The sequence below is a fragment of the Oryx dammah genome, unplaced genomic scaffold (assembly GCF_014754425.2).
Source record: "Oryx dammah isolate SB20612 unplaced genomic scaffold, SCBI_Odam_1.1 HiC_scaffold_23, whole genome shotgun sequence".
Classification (NCBI taxonomy): Eukaryota; Metazoa; Chordata; class Mammalia; order Artiodactyla; family Bovidae; genus Oryx; species Oryx dammah.
The window spans coordinates 42,570,573-42,586,527 of NW_024070207.1; the positions used below are offsets into that span (position 1 = coordinate 42,570,573).

The following is a 15,955-nucleotide window of genomic DNA, read 5'->3' on the forward strand; positions in this document are numbered from 1 at the left end:
CCAAAGAAATCTCAAACTTGTTTTCTTGCCAGAAAAAGCAATATATATTCTAGGGAATCATGCTTTGATAAATTCATAGAAGAGAGAAAATTCCCATTAATATATCAGATGCTTGCTGATATTCTGGAGTAACACTAACAAAATCTGTTAATGTAGTACATAAGCAACTAGGGTAACTCTGTGGGTAAGTTTGGTTTAATTTAACCTCTGATTATATATTTGTTAAACTGTGCATATTCAGTTATGCCCAGAGATCCCTTTTGATAAATATCAAGTTTTCAAATACTGTTCTACTGGGTTTGGAATGAAACTATAGAATGGATAATTACCATCTGAGAGAGGAAAGCCTCTAACTACCACAATTACCCACATTAATTCAAATTGCATGAAAAGAGAAAATAACAAATGTTTGGAAGACTGCACTATGGGGGAAACTAAGCAAACTAGCACAAAGAAAAACCTGATATTAACAGAAGAAGGAAATCATGTATTTTCTCCCGTTGTATGGGGTAATGAGAGTCAAGCTTGGAGTCCACTTGATTTGTTTCCTGGGTCAGGAAACAAGTTTACCAGTGGGCAGGAATACAGACAATGCAAGTGAGCCCTTCATTAGGTGATGTAATAACTGAGTGCAGCATAAAAGCCTATTTCTAAGCCCAAATGAGAAACGTTCTCAGTCGAGAAATATCTAGTTATGTACCTTACCATTTTCAAAAGCTGTCTACCTCCCTTTACATACAGCAAACTGCCATATTTTGACACCATTCACAGGTTCATTTATTATATGAGTCACAGACCATGGAAATGTGACATTTTCCACAGTTGAGCGGGGTGAAGAGCAGGATCATTAAGTGGAGGCAATTAGAAGACACAAACAGTCATCCTTTATTGATCAAGTCCAATCATATCTCCAGTGGAATCCTAATGGTACTTTTATATAAATAAACCAGATCATCAAAGGCAGAGACAAAGAAGATAATGTTATCATGAAAGATTCATTAGAAACCAGTAACAATTTTTTGATCATGAGTAGAAAGTTAATTATTCTTTTCCCCAGATACAACCCAGCTATTTCAAAGATGGTCCCTGGTCAACCAGTACCAAGGAGCTCTCATTAGATCTGCATGCTACTCAATTCTATTGCTGGGGATTTTATGAAAAAAAAAAAAAAAAAAACTTCATGACGGATACAAAGTTCAGGTATTTAATTAAGGTTTGCAAAATAGATTCTAGGGGTCAGAGGGATCAGATGTAATTATCTCATTTAATATAAGGAAGGGAGCTGCGTGCCTATGTGCTAAGTCACTTCAGTTGTATCCAACTAAGTCACTTCAGTTACAACCCCATGGACTGTAGCCCGCCAGGCTCTTCTGTCCATGGGATTCTCCAGGCAAGAATACTGGAGTGGGTTGCCATTTCCTCCTCTAGGAGACCTTCCTGATCCAAGGATCGAACCCGAGTCCCTTATGTCATCTGCATTGGCAAGTGGGTTCTTTACCACTAGAGCCATCTGGGAAGCCCAAGGAAGGGAGCTACCTGAGTTCATACTTTCATCTAAACTGGACTTAGAAGCTGCATTCTCAGCTTTCTAGCTCAGTGTGCCCACCTTGGGATTCCCTGGACAATTGTGACATTACTACCTATTCCACAGTGTTTCTCATGTATAAGAGAGGACATGATTTATCAAGTGGCATTTTATTCAGCACTATCTTGCAATAGTGACAGAGACTTGGTAAACACTCAAGCCTCCACGAGGAAGGGGGCAAGCCCATGTGTAGTCTGGCTCTCCAAATGGTTCCTTTCTAAACTGCGGTGTTCTTGATTCGGCCATCTCTTATTATGGAAATGAAAGAAATAATTTCTTTTCTCTCATTCATTGGCCTCTAATACAGCAACATGTTCTTCTATCATCTTCTATCATTTATTAAATATTAGTAGAGTATCTATGAGATATTTAATAATGAATTTGGTATGGAGTAGGGATATAAAAGGAGGGCACACCATTCTTATCCACAAATAGCTTAAAATATGGTTTGAGGATGCTCGATTTACACACAAGAAACACCTGGGGAATAAAAGAGGTACATGAAAATATGACATACAGTCTGCTCTGAAACATAAAGTGAGGCCCTGTGATGTTTATGCAGGCATTTCTAAGGTTGTAATGCTGCAAGGAAATTGTCTGATACTATCACATACTTCTTTAATCTTTGTATTTACAATTGGCTTAATGAAGCCCAACAGAGTAGGGCCTTAAGGACACATAATCCAGCTTCTATCAAGGGACTTTTGCTAAATAAAAATTTGAAGACTGGAAGTTCTTCCATAAGCAAATGATAAAGCAAAAACAAACAAGAGTGTCTATCTCATTTGAATTCAGAATGTCATACCTGAAGGGAAAATGAACTACTGGGTATCCTTATAAAAGAAATTTTCAATTAAAAGCAGGAATTAAAATTGAGTTGGTAAGGAAGCTTCTTTGAGCAACCACAGAGACAATAAAATTGGAACAATTTGCCATTGAATTAAGTGGGATGGCCACAGAAGGTACATGATTGCTTTGGGGTCTACAGTTAGTATCATAATAGCAAAAAAAAAAAAAATGTTCTAAGCCCTCTGGAAGATATGTGAATCTGCCATGAGATCACATCAGAGGTGGTGATGCTGAAATTCCACAGAAGATCAAGATGCATGAAACAACTAGAGAAAAGTTCATGTATGTTGCAAGAAAGCCACTTAATATTTCTTGGCCAACGCTCACTGCCTCACATATAAACATTATATACACACCTGCAAGTTCTGGAATAATGAAGAATTCTTTCAGTGTGACTCTAGGCCATAATGATCAAACAAATTTTATTGGACAAGGATGAATTTCACGTTTCTAATTTTGGGTTTATTGTCACAAAATATACTTATTTTGACTTTGCGTTTAATTCAGCAGTACAACATGGTGATCCAAAAGCAGTACCTTTTTTTGGATCATTTGTTACACACACATACTATGATGTAAGCAATAGGGCTAAGAAAGAGGAAATCACCATATTTGATATTATGTGTTTTTGACATTATTACTACATTGGGTTGTCTCTATAAATCTAACCTTAGAATCCTAGAGATAGGAAAAACTTAGAATAAAAACTCCTTTTACAGCAAACTTTCTCTCGCATGACACAAGCTAAACTCTCTCAATAGGATCATCCTTTACAGAAAGAGTACATTTATATTAAGGGTCTCCCCATGAACTTTGACTCATCATGGATTCTGGTAAAGTGGCTCTGCATATGGCTTCCTGAATGATTAATTTCCTCAATATATCAAATGAAACACTGGTCCATGACAAAATGGAAATGGATTTGGTTGCAAGAATAACAACAAATAGAGGTTTAATAAAATCTCATACAAAAGACAAATTTCTTCTATTACTGCTGTATTTAGATAAACTCCCCATGAAAAATGTTATTATTTTTAAAGTCTTGCTGCTAACTTTTAAGAACAAAGTTTTCCCTTAAATTCTAAGAGAAAATACATTATTTATGCAAAAGTGACCCTGGTTGGCTTAGATTTCCCCTTAATGCTCCAACAAATGTTTGAAAATGCAGTGTAGCCACTCGACTGGGTGATACCATATGCTAAAACGTAACTTATAAAATAGTCATTGATTCCAAGAAATTAAAAGTTGGTAACACTCAGAAAGTGTGCTTATAAACGTGAAATGGGAACATGATGAACAATTTGTGAAGTAATTAACTAATGTGCCAGAAATGAGTAACTTGCTGATGAGACTTTCCAGGTTTTTTCACAGTGGGTCCTACTTTCATTTCCCTGAACTGGGAACCAGATGAAGTTTGACATCCCTCAGGTTAAAGGAGTACTGAGCCATTTAAAAATCAGGATTTAACTATTAATAGACGCTACAAGTGAAAGTTGCTCAGTCATGTCTGACTCTTTGTGACCCCATGGACTGCAGCCTGTCAGGCTCTTCTGTCCATGGGATTCTCCAGGCAAAAATACTGGAATGGGTTGCCATTTCCTTCTCCAGGGGATCATCCCAATGCAGGGATCGAACCTGGGTCTCCTGCATTGCAGGCAAATAAATTCTTTACCATTTGAGCTACCAGGGAAGCCCAATAGATGCTATGTACTCAATAAATCAGTGGGTCACTATCTCATACTCTTATGATGCATTTCATATAGAGGAATCTCTATACAAATGACAGTGAGGTCTTGGTAGAATTTCTCAGATTACTGAATTCTAGATTTGATGAACTCTATATACTGCTAGCTAAGAAAATTATATCATATTAAAGGAATGATTTAAGGAAATTATGCAAATGACACCTAGACTTGAGTATTAGGCAGGTATGCATAGAAACAGGCTAGAATTGTATGTTTGTAAAGCCTCTCAAAGGATGACTTAAGTCACCATTCAATGACGCGTAACAATACTCCAGGAAATAACAACAATAATAATAAACACTCAATTAGGCACCAGTGGTTAAAGCAAAGCAAAACTCCAAACCAACTAATTGTCCATCTTCTTTCAGCAGGCTTTTTTATATCAGCATTTAGTCAGTTACAATAACCACCCTATCACAGCACCAATCAACTCTCATTATGGTTCCAATTTTTAAACTCAGGCAGCTCACAATTATCCTGACAAAAATGCCAAGCATTTCCCTCTTCCAAAAAGAAGATCGACCATATAAAAAGACTATTGTATAAATGCTTCTATATTTGCCATAAAAAACACTGTGTCAAATATTCTGACAGAAAATTCTAAGCAAAATAACAAGAGAGCCTGAGCTTTAGGTGAATGATAGAACCATTTAAAATCTGTTTGCAGAGCTACCTGTATGAATTATTAGCACAAATGGGGAAAAAAAGCAATGATGGCAAACGTATTTTAAAAGATCTGCCATCATATAATCTCCTCTACTGACTCACTGAATTCCTGCCATTTCATGGCATATCTTTACCACTACGGTGGCAACAGGGATTATCAGGCCTGGGCCAGGTCACCCGGAATATTGAACTCAGAAGGTGGAGCCTTATAGCTTAGTTGGAATTTCAGAGCACTTATAACTTTGTGGAAGAAAAAGAGTGTTTCCTTTTTCATTTTGGGTCCCTGAAACTGACAAGAATGAGGTGTCTCCACTGACAGGAAGTTCTGAAACAAATCTAATACAGAATTGTTTCAAAACCATCTGGAATTCTTCTACTTCTTTAATACTATCACTCCTCACCAGTTTGCTTGCATCTTTTGATGTTATGATGGTACACAATTACAAAAACAACACTACCATCCCGCCGGCTGGTTGTCAAACTGCCTCTCTGCATCCACACGAAGGTGACAGCTAGGAGACCAGAGCCCTTACCTCTTCGACACCAAGAACCATGCAAATAGATGAACATCTCCACAGACAGTAAAAGACAAACAAAACACAACCCAGCCCTCAACCTTGAGGTCAAAATCCACTATTCTCATCAAGGCTTGAGAGGTTCAAGAAAGCTGCTGTTTGAGGGATTGTGAAATATGAATTATGGAGATAAAAAACACACTCACCCCCCCACCCCGACTCTGGAGAGAAGGCATACCAAAAGAGCTTCCAAACCATGGAAAATAAAACGTTGCTCTGCGTGCCCCAAGTGTGAACAGAAATCAGGCCACGGTCTAGAGCAAAGAAAAGCACTGAGCAAAACCAGCCATCACGGTTCCCTTGGCCTCTTTTCTCTAGATTAATTATTGGTTTGAATAAAGTCTCATGCCTAGATCAAAGACACTGGCACTTAAAGTGTTTCCTGAGCCTATTATCTTACGCGAAATTTAAGAATTGTTAGATTCAAATACCCTTGTGACATGCAAATGCTTTGTTTCGTGGACTGCCCTACTGGAAGCAGAACTTTTCTGGTCTGAGCAAATGACTCTCTCTGGGAATAGAAGAGAAAAAAGAAACAAAGTCAGTTGGGCTAGGTGACTTCCTTGCTGGTGAGGATATTACGAATGTAAATATAACAAACAGCTTCCATAAATGTGCTTTTTATCCATTTGCTGTCTCTAGTGTTAAATACCTATCTAACCACCCACCTAGTCAGAAAGAAGTGGTCATTTCCTACCAGTGATCTTCATGGCAAATGAGGAAATGGAGCCAGATTTTGACCCTACCATTTCCTCTTGTTCTGAGACCCCTCTTACTCAGTGACCACATCAATATATATTTAACGCAACTGGTAAATTTCCACAATGATGCACCCTCCCCCATTCCCATCCCCAAGGACATTCAAATTGTTTCCCTATATGGAATTTCTTACAATGAGTTCTAGATTAAAAATATCATTGCCAAGAAATGGCAACCCACTCCAGTATTCTTGCCTGGAGAATCCCATGGACAAAGGAGCCTGGTGGGCTACAGTCCATGGGCTCGCAAAGAGTCAGACAGGACTGAGCGACTAACACACACACACACACATACACACAAGCGCACGTGTGTGCGCGCGGCTGCCCAACTTGGGGAGAAACAGGTTATGTTGATCCCTCCAGCAGCAGATCAACTGTTAACAATTAGGGCTCGGAACTTAGGACAAATCTCCTTATGTGCACTGTAAACTCCAGCCATCGTCAGTAGAGATCAACGTGATCATGTGGCTGCCTAGTATCTGAGGATGTTGCACAGATATCTGGTCATTGATTGGTTGATAAAGCTCTTGGGCTATTTCAGGCCCAGATGTGTGACTGGGCTTTCTGAGACTGGAGGAATGGAGGGAGGTTTCAGGACATTTGTACGTTAAAGGTTATGAATTAACTATTAATAATAGTTAATTTAGAAAGTATATAAATTAACTATAATATAAAATAAAATTTAAAAAATTAAATAAGATTATGACACAGTATAGAAATACTCAGCTTCAGATCTCTCCTTGGCTCTGCCTATAAATTCTTCAGTGGAAAGAGTCTGCAAAGTGTTAACACTTGTATTACAGTAAATCATCCTTATGATGATGTGGGCAGGGACCAGGGAATACTGTATATAATACTTTTGAGAATTTTTTAATCAAACCAACAAGCAAACACTTTTGTTGTAGCCTTGCTGATTTGGGGGCCAGATTAGAGCAATGGGTTTGTTATGCACAGGATATTCTGTTATACTATTTGCTATATACAAAGGAGTATACCTGTTGACATCTCATTTATGAAAGCTATCACTGTCATTTTCTAGGGTCTCTTTGTCAATTATGACAGTGTTATGGGTGATTCATACCCTCCCTCTGTTAGGCATTTTTTCATCCTTTGTATTTTTACAATCTATGTCCTAACACCTTGGGGTTGTTACTTATATTTGACTTTTCCAAATCTTTACAATTTTTTTTCTCACATAAAAAATGGACATCATCTCTCATGCTAGCTACTTGTTTTCTGCTGAGCCAGAATTCCTATACACATCTGAGGCCCTTATGGAAGGAGATGTAACATGGCTACTGGCTATATCTTAAATCTTTTCAAGAAATCAATGGAGGCTTTTCCAGTACTTTCACTTCCAAGACTGTCAAAAGCAGTTAGCATCAGAGAATCTGATGAATAACTTAATCAGAATTTTAGTTCAGACGTGTTATCTATTCACACATTCAGCCTGGGCAAAACATATTAAATGTATTAGTCAGGGGCTTGCCAGTTATTAACCTTGGTTACAGCTATTATAACGATCAGAGAAATGCTTTCATTTAAAGTTTCCCCGTTCAGAAGTCACAATTCCCTTTAAGCAGTGTAACCATTGAAACCAGTGCTGTTGCCTTCAATTTTTTTTCTCATGTCTCAGTAATTCACTTTCTTATGTAATCCTGAAATGTTAACACTTGCAAGGAAGGATGGAAAGTTAAAATTAGCCCTTTTAACTTATTTTAAATATTCAAAAGGCTTGACAGAAATAATGTGCTTTGTCCTTATTCTTTATTATACACATCTTTATTAATTTAATAAATATTTATTTAAAAGGTAATTTTTGCTGGGCATTGTTCTCTGACTAAGAGGGAGGTGGAGAAAAATAAAACCAGTTATTCCTTAATGAGCATAGGATTTAGTAGGCAAAGATTCTTAAATACAACTTTCATGGAAAAAAGGATAATAAGAAAAAGGGTCTTGATAGGGCTCTGTGTTTTTCTATCACACTGTAGATTAACATTATACTAAAAAAACTATACAAACAAGAAAACAGGGACTAAAAACAATGCCTATACCAAGCCATGAGATTCACTGAATGATTACATAAAATATAGCTAAAAAGTCTTATTTGCTCTGTTTTACAAAGCTATTAAGCATTATCAAATATGTTGCTAGAGCAATCTCTAAAGGTATTACACATTTGGTGCAGGGTACGTATTTAAAACTGAATTATTTTAGGAATTCCAAAATAATTCATGCCATAATAGCAACAGAGCTATGAACATAACATCGGTTTCTTCCATTATCTTTCATGTATGTGTGTTGTGTGTATATGCATATGCACTCCTTACATCTAGTTTTACTTGCTGAAATTCTTCTTTGTTATTCTTGCCAGTTATTTTATTTATTAGCTCCAACAGACTGGCTTTTTTCCCTAAAAATATGAATTTAGCTTCTGAGTTAAAGCCATGAGACACTCTTTTAAATATGTATCCCAGTGACCTTTCATTTGGATTATTTTTTCAGCTTGGCCTCAAAAACAGAATTGAGAGCCAATCTTATTCTATTTAGCTACAACTACTATTGTTTCCTTGATTTCTGAGAAAGTACCATCCTCAGTCATTTTTTCCACCTAAGAAATGAAGAGCTTCACCCTGAATAACTTCCCAGTTTGGTTATTTCTCTTTTACAGAGACCATAAAGAGAAGGTCCTTGACTTTGAAGGCACAACCAACCAGAATCATCTAATTTCACATTCAAATAATGCCAAGCTAGATTTTCTTTCACATTTGAATGAAATTTCCATTAACTGAAAAGAGAACTAAACGTGAAATAATCTGTGACTTAGGAAATGTGTTTTGGGTTTGAAAATTATGCTGATTCACTGGTATTCTGAAGGAATACCTAAGATGAATACAGATACTTTGGTATATTTTTCACTACAATAATTGTAATGACCTCTAGTTCAATAGTACCAATATAATAACTGCAAGCCTCTTTAAAACATAAAATTTGTCTCTTTGAGCTAGCAGAGTCATTCATTAACAAATAAAATGTGCTTGCTTTCTTTGCTTTTCTTCCTGTAAAATAATCCCGTTGTTTACATTTCCCATTTTAGTGATACCACTCAGAAATAGGGATGTATGTGTATAATTACCCTTACAACCATTAGTCTGAACTGAAAGTGTCAATCAAAAATGTTTAATCCCATAGCCCATAGAAACAAAAAAGTTTTCTAGATGTGAGTGAGTGAGTGAAAGTCGTTCAGTTGTTTCTGACTCTTTGTGACTCCATGAACTATACAGTGCATGGAATTCTCCAGGCCAGAATACTGGAGGGGGTAACCCTTCCCTTCTCCAGGGGATCTTCCCAACCCAGGGATCGAACCCAGGTCTCCCACATTGCAGGAGGATTCTTTACCACCTGAGCCACCAGAGAAGCCCTTTCTAAATGTAGGTACCAAAATCTGGAATCTAAGTTTTCAGAGTCATAAACACTAAACATAAACTAATGTTTTAATAAGAGGGTAAAATTTGTGTCTATTTGTTTTGCAGGGAGTGCTATACATGAGAGCTACTGGTTATATGCAAAATCCATAATGATCATTTTCTTCTGTATTGGATATGACAGTGCTCATGTTCATTTGAAATGTATTTTCTTTTATAACTGAGTCAATCTCACTTCCCTAAAGAGCAGTAATGTTTAAACCAGTGCCCTTTCATTTAATTCTATTAAACTGAAAAGCCTCTGTCATAATAACCCCAGAAATTAAATTACACAAACTTGCTGATATACAGATTTGACATAACTCAAACATTTTACATGCTACAAACGTTTGCTGGGAGTACATTCATCACTGCGAATTGATCGATGAATTCATCTAAACTTTAACATCCTTTCTGTATTAGAATATGGGCTTGAGCTGTGAAGCCATATCACTGAAAATTAGATCTTAAATTGTCACATACTAAAATCAGAGAAACTAAACAAATCTGTAAAAGAGTAAGTTCTCAGCTGACAGCTAAATGTCCTGAACATCTGAGGCCTCTTAATATAAACAATCCCCTCATATACAGCATGAAATCAAAACATGTATCAGAACCCATTTTAATTTACCTGGACAATTTAAATTTCCATTAAATAATGGAATTTAAGTTTAGTGACTAGAATGCTGAACCTAGGAAATTTTTGCTGTTGAATTGCATTTTTTATGACACTTGTTCATTTTGGGCAAAATGTACTAAATTTTCTCAACCTCAAATTAGCTTATAGTAAACTTGTATGGTCTATCTAAAAAAAAAAAAAAAACAAAAAAACAAAACCCAATGGTCATTTCTCAGTTTATTGACTCATTATCCTATTTTTCTAAAGAGATTTGGGATACCTGAAAATATCATGTTAAAAACTGCATTCTCAAGAGCAAGTATTTACTCAACGTGTCTCCCAATGGATCGTTTGCTAGTTGCCACAAAATAAATTTACAAAGCAAGAACTATACAGTGGAAAGTCAGTCAACATCTTGAATGGATCATCAAAATTAACATCTGTGATGGGAGAAGAAACTTGCTAAGTTTAAGCTAGGGAAAAACAATTCGATAGAGAAGGAAAATGTCCCTAGTTCAGATCCCAAGTCCGCCTGGGCCCACGGGATCAGTAAGACACACTGCTTCATTCCCACTGCATCAAGCTAACACTCAGGGAGACCTGCTTTCTGGTCTTGAATCTAGTTTGCCTAGGACCATAAAACAGCAGTTAAAATCACTCTTAAAAGTCCTCTCTAGAAATATATGCATAGAAAAGTTTTGGTTGTCAAAGGATTTCTACTTATCTACACATTTTAGCTACCCCTATAGTAACCCAAGCAACACTATGTACTCTGGAAATCGAAAACAAGTGTTGATGAATAGTAAATAATTAGGCAGAGAAAAATGCTGTTACTAAGTTCTGGAACATTTCAAAATCAAAAGATAATGCTTTGGGCTCAGCTTTGAATCTTTACTATCTTGTTTCTAATATCTGTTATTATTCCTCTATTAAAATAGATACTAGAATATTAATAACACTTTTACATTTAAGACTTGATTTCCTTTAGTTAATGTTTATTTCAAGCAGTTTTGAAACATGTATAACAAATAGCTTTATATGATTAAGTTTTGAAGAACTCTCAAAAGCTTCTGTACAACTCATTATTCTTGGTAAAGAAAAATCAAAAGTATGAACAAAGTTCTCTATACACAATGAGTAATAATTTCCTTACAGTTCTAGAAAGACTTAGCTATATCACAGATAAAAGTAAATATGTTATGAAATAATGGCTAATTATGATTCTCTGTGCCACAGATGGTTTCTCACTGCCACTTGAGCCTACATCAAGTCTGCCCCCATGGCAACAAGCAAAAAAGGGAGGAGGGGAAAAGGTGTAAAAATCCTGAGATTAATCATGGTAAGCAAATTGCTCTCTGTAGCAATAACAACACGGAGGTATTGTTTCTTTGTTTAATGGCCAAAGGGGGGTAAGAAAGGGCAAAAGTGTAAAATTGAATTTGAAAGAAATCAAGGGATGTAGAAGCAGAAATACAAAATAAGATAGGAAACAGAAAAGGAAATAAAATAAGAAAGCTCTTCCAAGGATCAGCATTTTCTTTCATCTCAAGAAACAGTCCTTCAGAAATGTAAAAGCAATTTGTTTGTAAGAACAGAAAAAGATCAGTTTCAGAAATTTCAGATATGGGACAGAGTGTCTATAAATGCATGGTTTCCAACTTCATTGGGGGTGGAGGTGGTTCTCAGTGCTACTCAGCAATCATTTTTCTTACTTGTCTTATTAGCGGTTTTCAACCCAGGCTACACATTAGAATCCTACACAGACTCCACCCTCAGATATTTTGATATTATTGGTTCCTGTTTAGCACACAGAATGGAATTTTCTTAAAGGTCCTCAGGTGATCCTAACAGGTAACTAAGATTGTGAACTATCATCCAACTAGGAGTCAAAAAACATTTTTTTTATAAAGGACAAGATAATAAATAATTTAGGCTTTGTGGGGCAACTATTCACTTCTGCCACTGTATTGCAAAACTTTTGAATGGGCGTGACTGTGTCCCAGTAAAACTTTATTTACAAAAATAGGTGGTAGGCCTGATTTGGCCTGTGGGCCATAGTTTATCCAGCCCTGGTCATTAGACTGTCTCTTTCCTCTCCCTGTTGCAAACCTTCACCCTGTGTCGTCCCTATGCCTGATTTTTAGCTGATGACGCTTTATCTTGCTTCAATCATCCAGCTGGAAATTCTTCACCTTCCTTGTCCATCACCTGCAGATTCAGTGCACCTACGTTCACATCTGTCCTCATCGATTTACTGTAGAAGCAGCATCTCTTCAAGGTGAATCTGATCTTCTCACATATTCAATTCCATCACTCTCTCTCTGACTCCTTTGAGACCCTTACTCCACAACGGATCCCATCTCCTATGTCTTCAACATCTCCATCTCTACTGGCTCTTGACCTTCAGCTAACAAATATATTTAAGAGTCTTAGGCAAAGAACCCTCAAAGCCTTCTTCAATTCCGTGTCCTCTTCTAAATACTCACCCATGTCTCCCCTTCCCTTAGAAATTCTACAACTACTGCCTGTCCCCTATCGCTTCCCATTCACTCTTCAAGTCACTGCAGTCTAGCTTCTGTCTCTACTACTCCATTCAAGGTGCTCTTATCAAGAATGCTCAAGACCTTCATATGGTAAATTTCTAGTTCTTGTTTTACTTGTTTTCTTTGAAGCATCTGACATTGTTGACTCTTCTGAAAACCATCTCCCCACTTGGTTTTTACAACACCTATTATTGCCTAATATTATTTGAAAACTCTTTTTTTGCTTCTCATGCTATGTATTCCTCAGCTATTCTCATGGCAACAGCCACCACCTACATGTGATAACTCTCACATTTTATCCCTAGCTCACACCTCTTTCTCAAACTTTAGGGTCATATTTTCAAACACCTATGTCAACCTGTACTTGGGTATCTTTTTTTTCCTACTATTGTTTTTCTTTTATTCTCCATCTTGGTTAATAGCTCACCATCAACTCAACTGCCAAAGATAAAATTCTCACTCTCTTTCAGGGAGAGAGAATAATACTCTAATAATACCCTAATAATACTGTGCCCATTTTAAACAATGTCTACCTGAAGATATGTCACTTCTATCTGCACAGTGGATGGCAACTATATACGTTCAACTGTACATGGTGCTCCTGTTTTCCCTCCAAATCCAAACAGCCACCAAATCCTCATGATTCTACCTCTGAAATACCTCCCGAATCCATCTCCTTTTAGCCTCTGCCACTGCAAATGTTTTAAGGCAGACTTTACTCAGCCCTTACCAAGATAATTTTCAATAACATCTTAACAGATTTTTTTCCTTGCCATAGCCTCTGTTTCCTGTTCCTCTTTTCGCTTCCTCCTCAGGTCATTGTCCAATCCTATTTTCTCTTTGCTAACCAAACTGGTTGCCATATTTTAGGAGTAGAAGTGCCATGGTTTTACGTAAGGGACTAGTGATCCTTTCTCTTTGATTACCCATTCTTCTTGATGAAATAAGATATGCCACTTAGCTTTTTGGTCTTGTGTTGCTAAAATCACTAAGACAGGCAATATCCTGAGAGTTGGAGTGCTACACTTTAAATAAGATGATCATAAATGAATCACCCACTAAGGATGGTGATCAACATGGTGATGGGACTCCAAGTCACAATCAGTAAGAAGTAATGGGAAGAATCAGAAAATTTATCCTGGAGAAGATTCCAATTCTTTCCTGGAGCAGATGAATTTGGATATCTTTTTCTTCTGAACTCCAGGATTATCAATCAGACATCTCTCTTCCTTAACCAAGACATAGCTTCTTTTCTTTAATAGGAAATATTTAAGATTTCTTTTCCTTAATGGGATATGTGTACAAAGAGACCCATATTTGCTATAGATTGGCCTGCCTACCAAAGAAAGGAAGCCCATCCATCTACAGTGCTGAGTCCCCTGGAAGGTCTTCCTTAGAAATGCGCTCACATTGACATTTACCATTAATGGTCAACTTGAATGGTAGGGTATGAGTTTTGACATCAATCCCTTCCATGTAATACTCTTGCCCTAATTTTCTTAAGTGGGAGCATGTGTCATACTAACTTACATGACATTTTCTCATTCTAACTTAAGTATTATTTCCAAACTGTTTAAAAACATTTACTATTGCCAGATTTAAAAAAAAAAAATCAGTCCTCTCATCAGGGCACCTCAATGGTGACCACAACTCAGAGAAATTCTGGATGCGTTACCAGTAATGACTTCCTGTGTCATCTGCCATTTACCTTCTCAAAAGTATGCCCCATATATTCCATTTAGTTCCCATGCCTGCACAGTAGTTGCAGAAAGCAATCATTTCTTTTATGAAAAACCTACCTTTGTATCTGGTCCTGGTGAGGTAGTCTGTTGATCTAAATAAGGTTAATTAAAATTCTTCATTGTTAAATTACCTTATCTCAATGCACAAATCTGAAAGACAAATCCCTTTTCCTATTGTTTCTAATAACGTGTGTGTATGTGAGTGTTAGTCACTCAGTCATGTCTGACTCTGCTTCTCCATTGACTGTAGCCTGCCAGGCTCCTCTGTCCATGGAATTCTCCAGGCAAGAATACTGGAGTGGGTTGCTATTCCCTTCTCCGGGGATCTTCCCGACCCAGGGATAGAACCTGGGTCTTTTGTACTGCAGGCAGATTCTTTACCATCTGCGCCACCAGGGAAGCCCTACTTAGCCATGTATTTAATAAACTGAAAGATCTCATGTAGTTTGAGATACATTCAAATCTTGCATTTGTAAAAAGGATAAAACCCCTGCATTTATTTAACAATAAGACAGTAGAAATGGCCTGATGGGAATGCTGATAGGGATTGATATTTGAAGATTATACTGCTAATCTTTTATTGTGAAATCTGAAATGTTCTACCCCAGTTTACCAAATGAATGAGCCCTTCAGTTCCACTTTTCTCCCTTCCCTCTTTCTCATCCTAGCCTCTGAAAAACAGAGTTATGATATGCTTTCACCATTTCTAAGAATCTTTCTACATACCTGGCTTTGAAACAGATTTAAGGAACAGGCCAGAGCAAGAGTATTTAAAGGTAACCACTTTTGCACTTTGAGGAATAGATATCTTCAGTCATGGTAATTGACTGCTTCAAGGCTATCTAGAGCAAAGTCTGACAAGCAATTTTCTCCATTTTTAACATCTTATCCTTTTCTTAGACCATATGAAATTCAAAACAAAGATTTTAAAAATCCATATATTAAGTGGTTTCCTGTAATCAGTAACTAGATCTACTGCTAACAGTAAAATCCTAACCCTGGCACTATACCATTTCTGCCTATATTTAAATATAAAATTTTTAAAAGCTTAATGTGGCCCTAGGTTCATAGCTGAACTGTTGTCTACATTGTTTATAAATTTCTTGAGAAAAGTTTCACTTTTTACACCATTCATCACAAACTTCTAAGAAAAAGCCAAGCTGGAATTTGTATGTAAGAAGAGTGTACTTGATGGAAAAATAGTACTTAGAGATAGCAAACATGACCTAATTGAACTGAAAGGTAAGATAAAGAAACACTTCTGAAACTGTTCTTTGTGTCCTAGAGTTGATTTGAGGAAGTGGTCTCATTAATTCCCTTAGGAGTAAACATAGATAGATATATGTTGAATTGAGTTGTACAAATGGCTTTGCTTCCCACAGTTGCAAAGCAAGTCTGCAAGATAGACA

The 15,955-nt window shown here is 36.9% G+C and overlaps 1 protein-coding gene across 5 annotated transcripts in view; it reads right to left on the reverse strand.

The window, feature by feature from the left end:
* Positions 1-15,955, reverse strand: part of FGF13 (fibroblast growth factor 13) — a 575,359-nt gene that overhangs the window by 46,729 nt on the left and 512,675 nt on the right. The window lies entirely within an intron of this gene.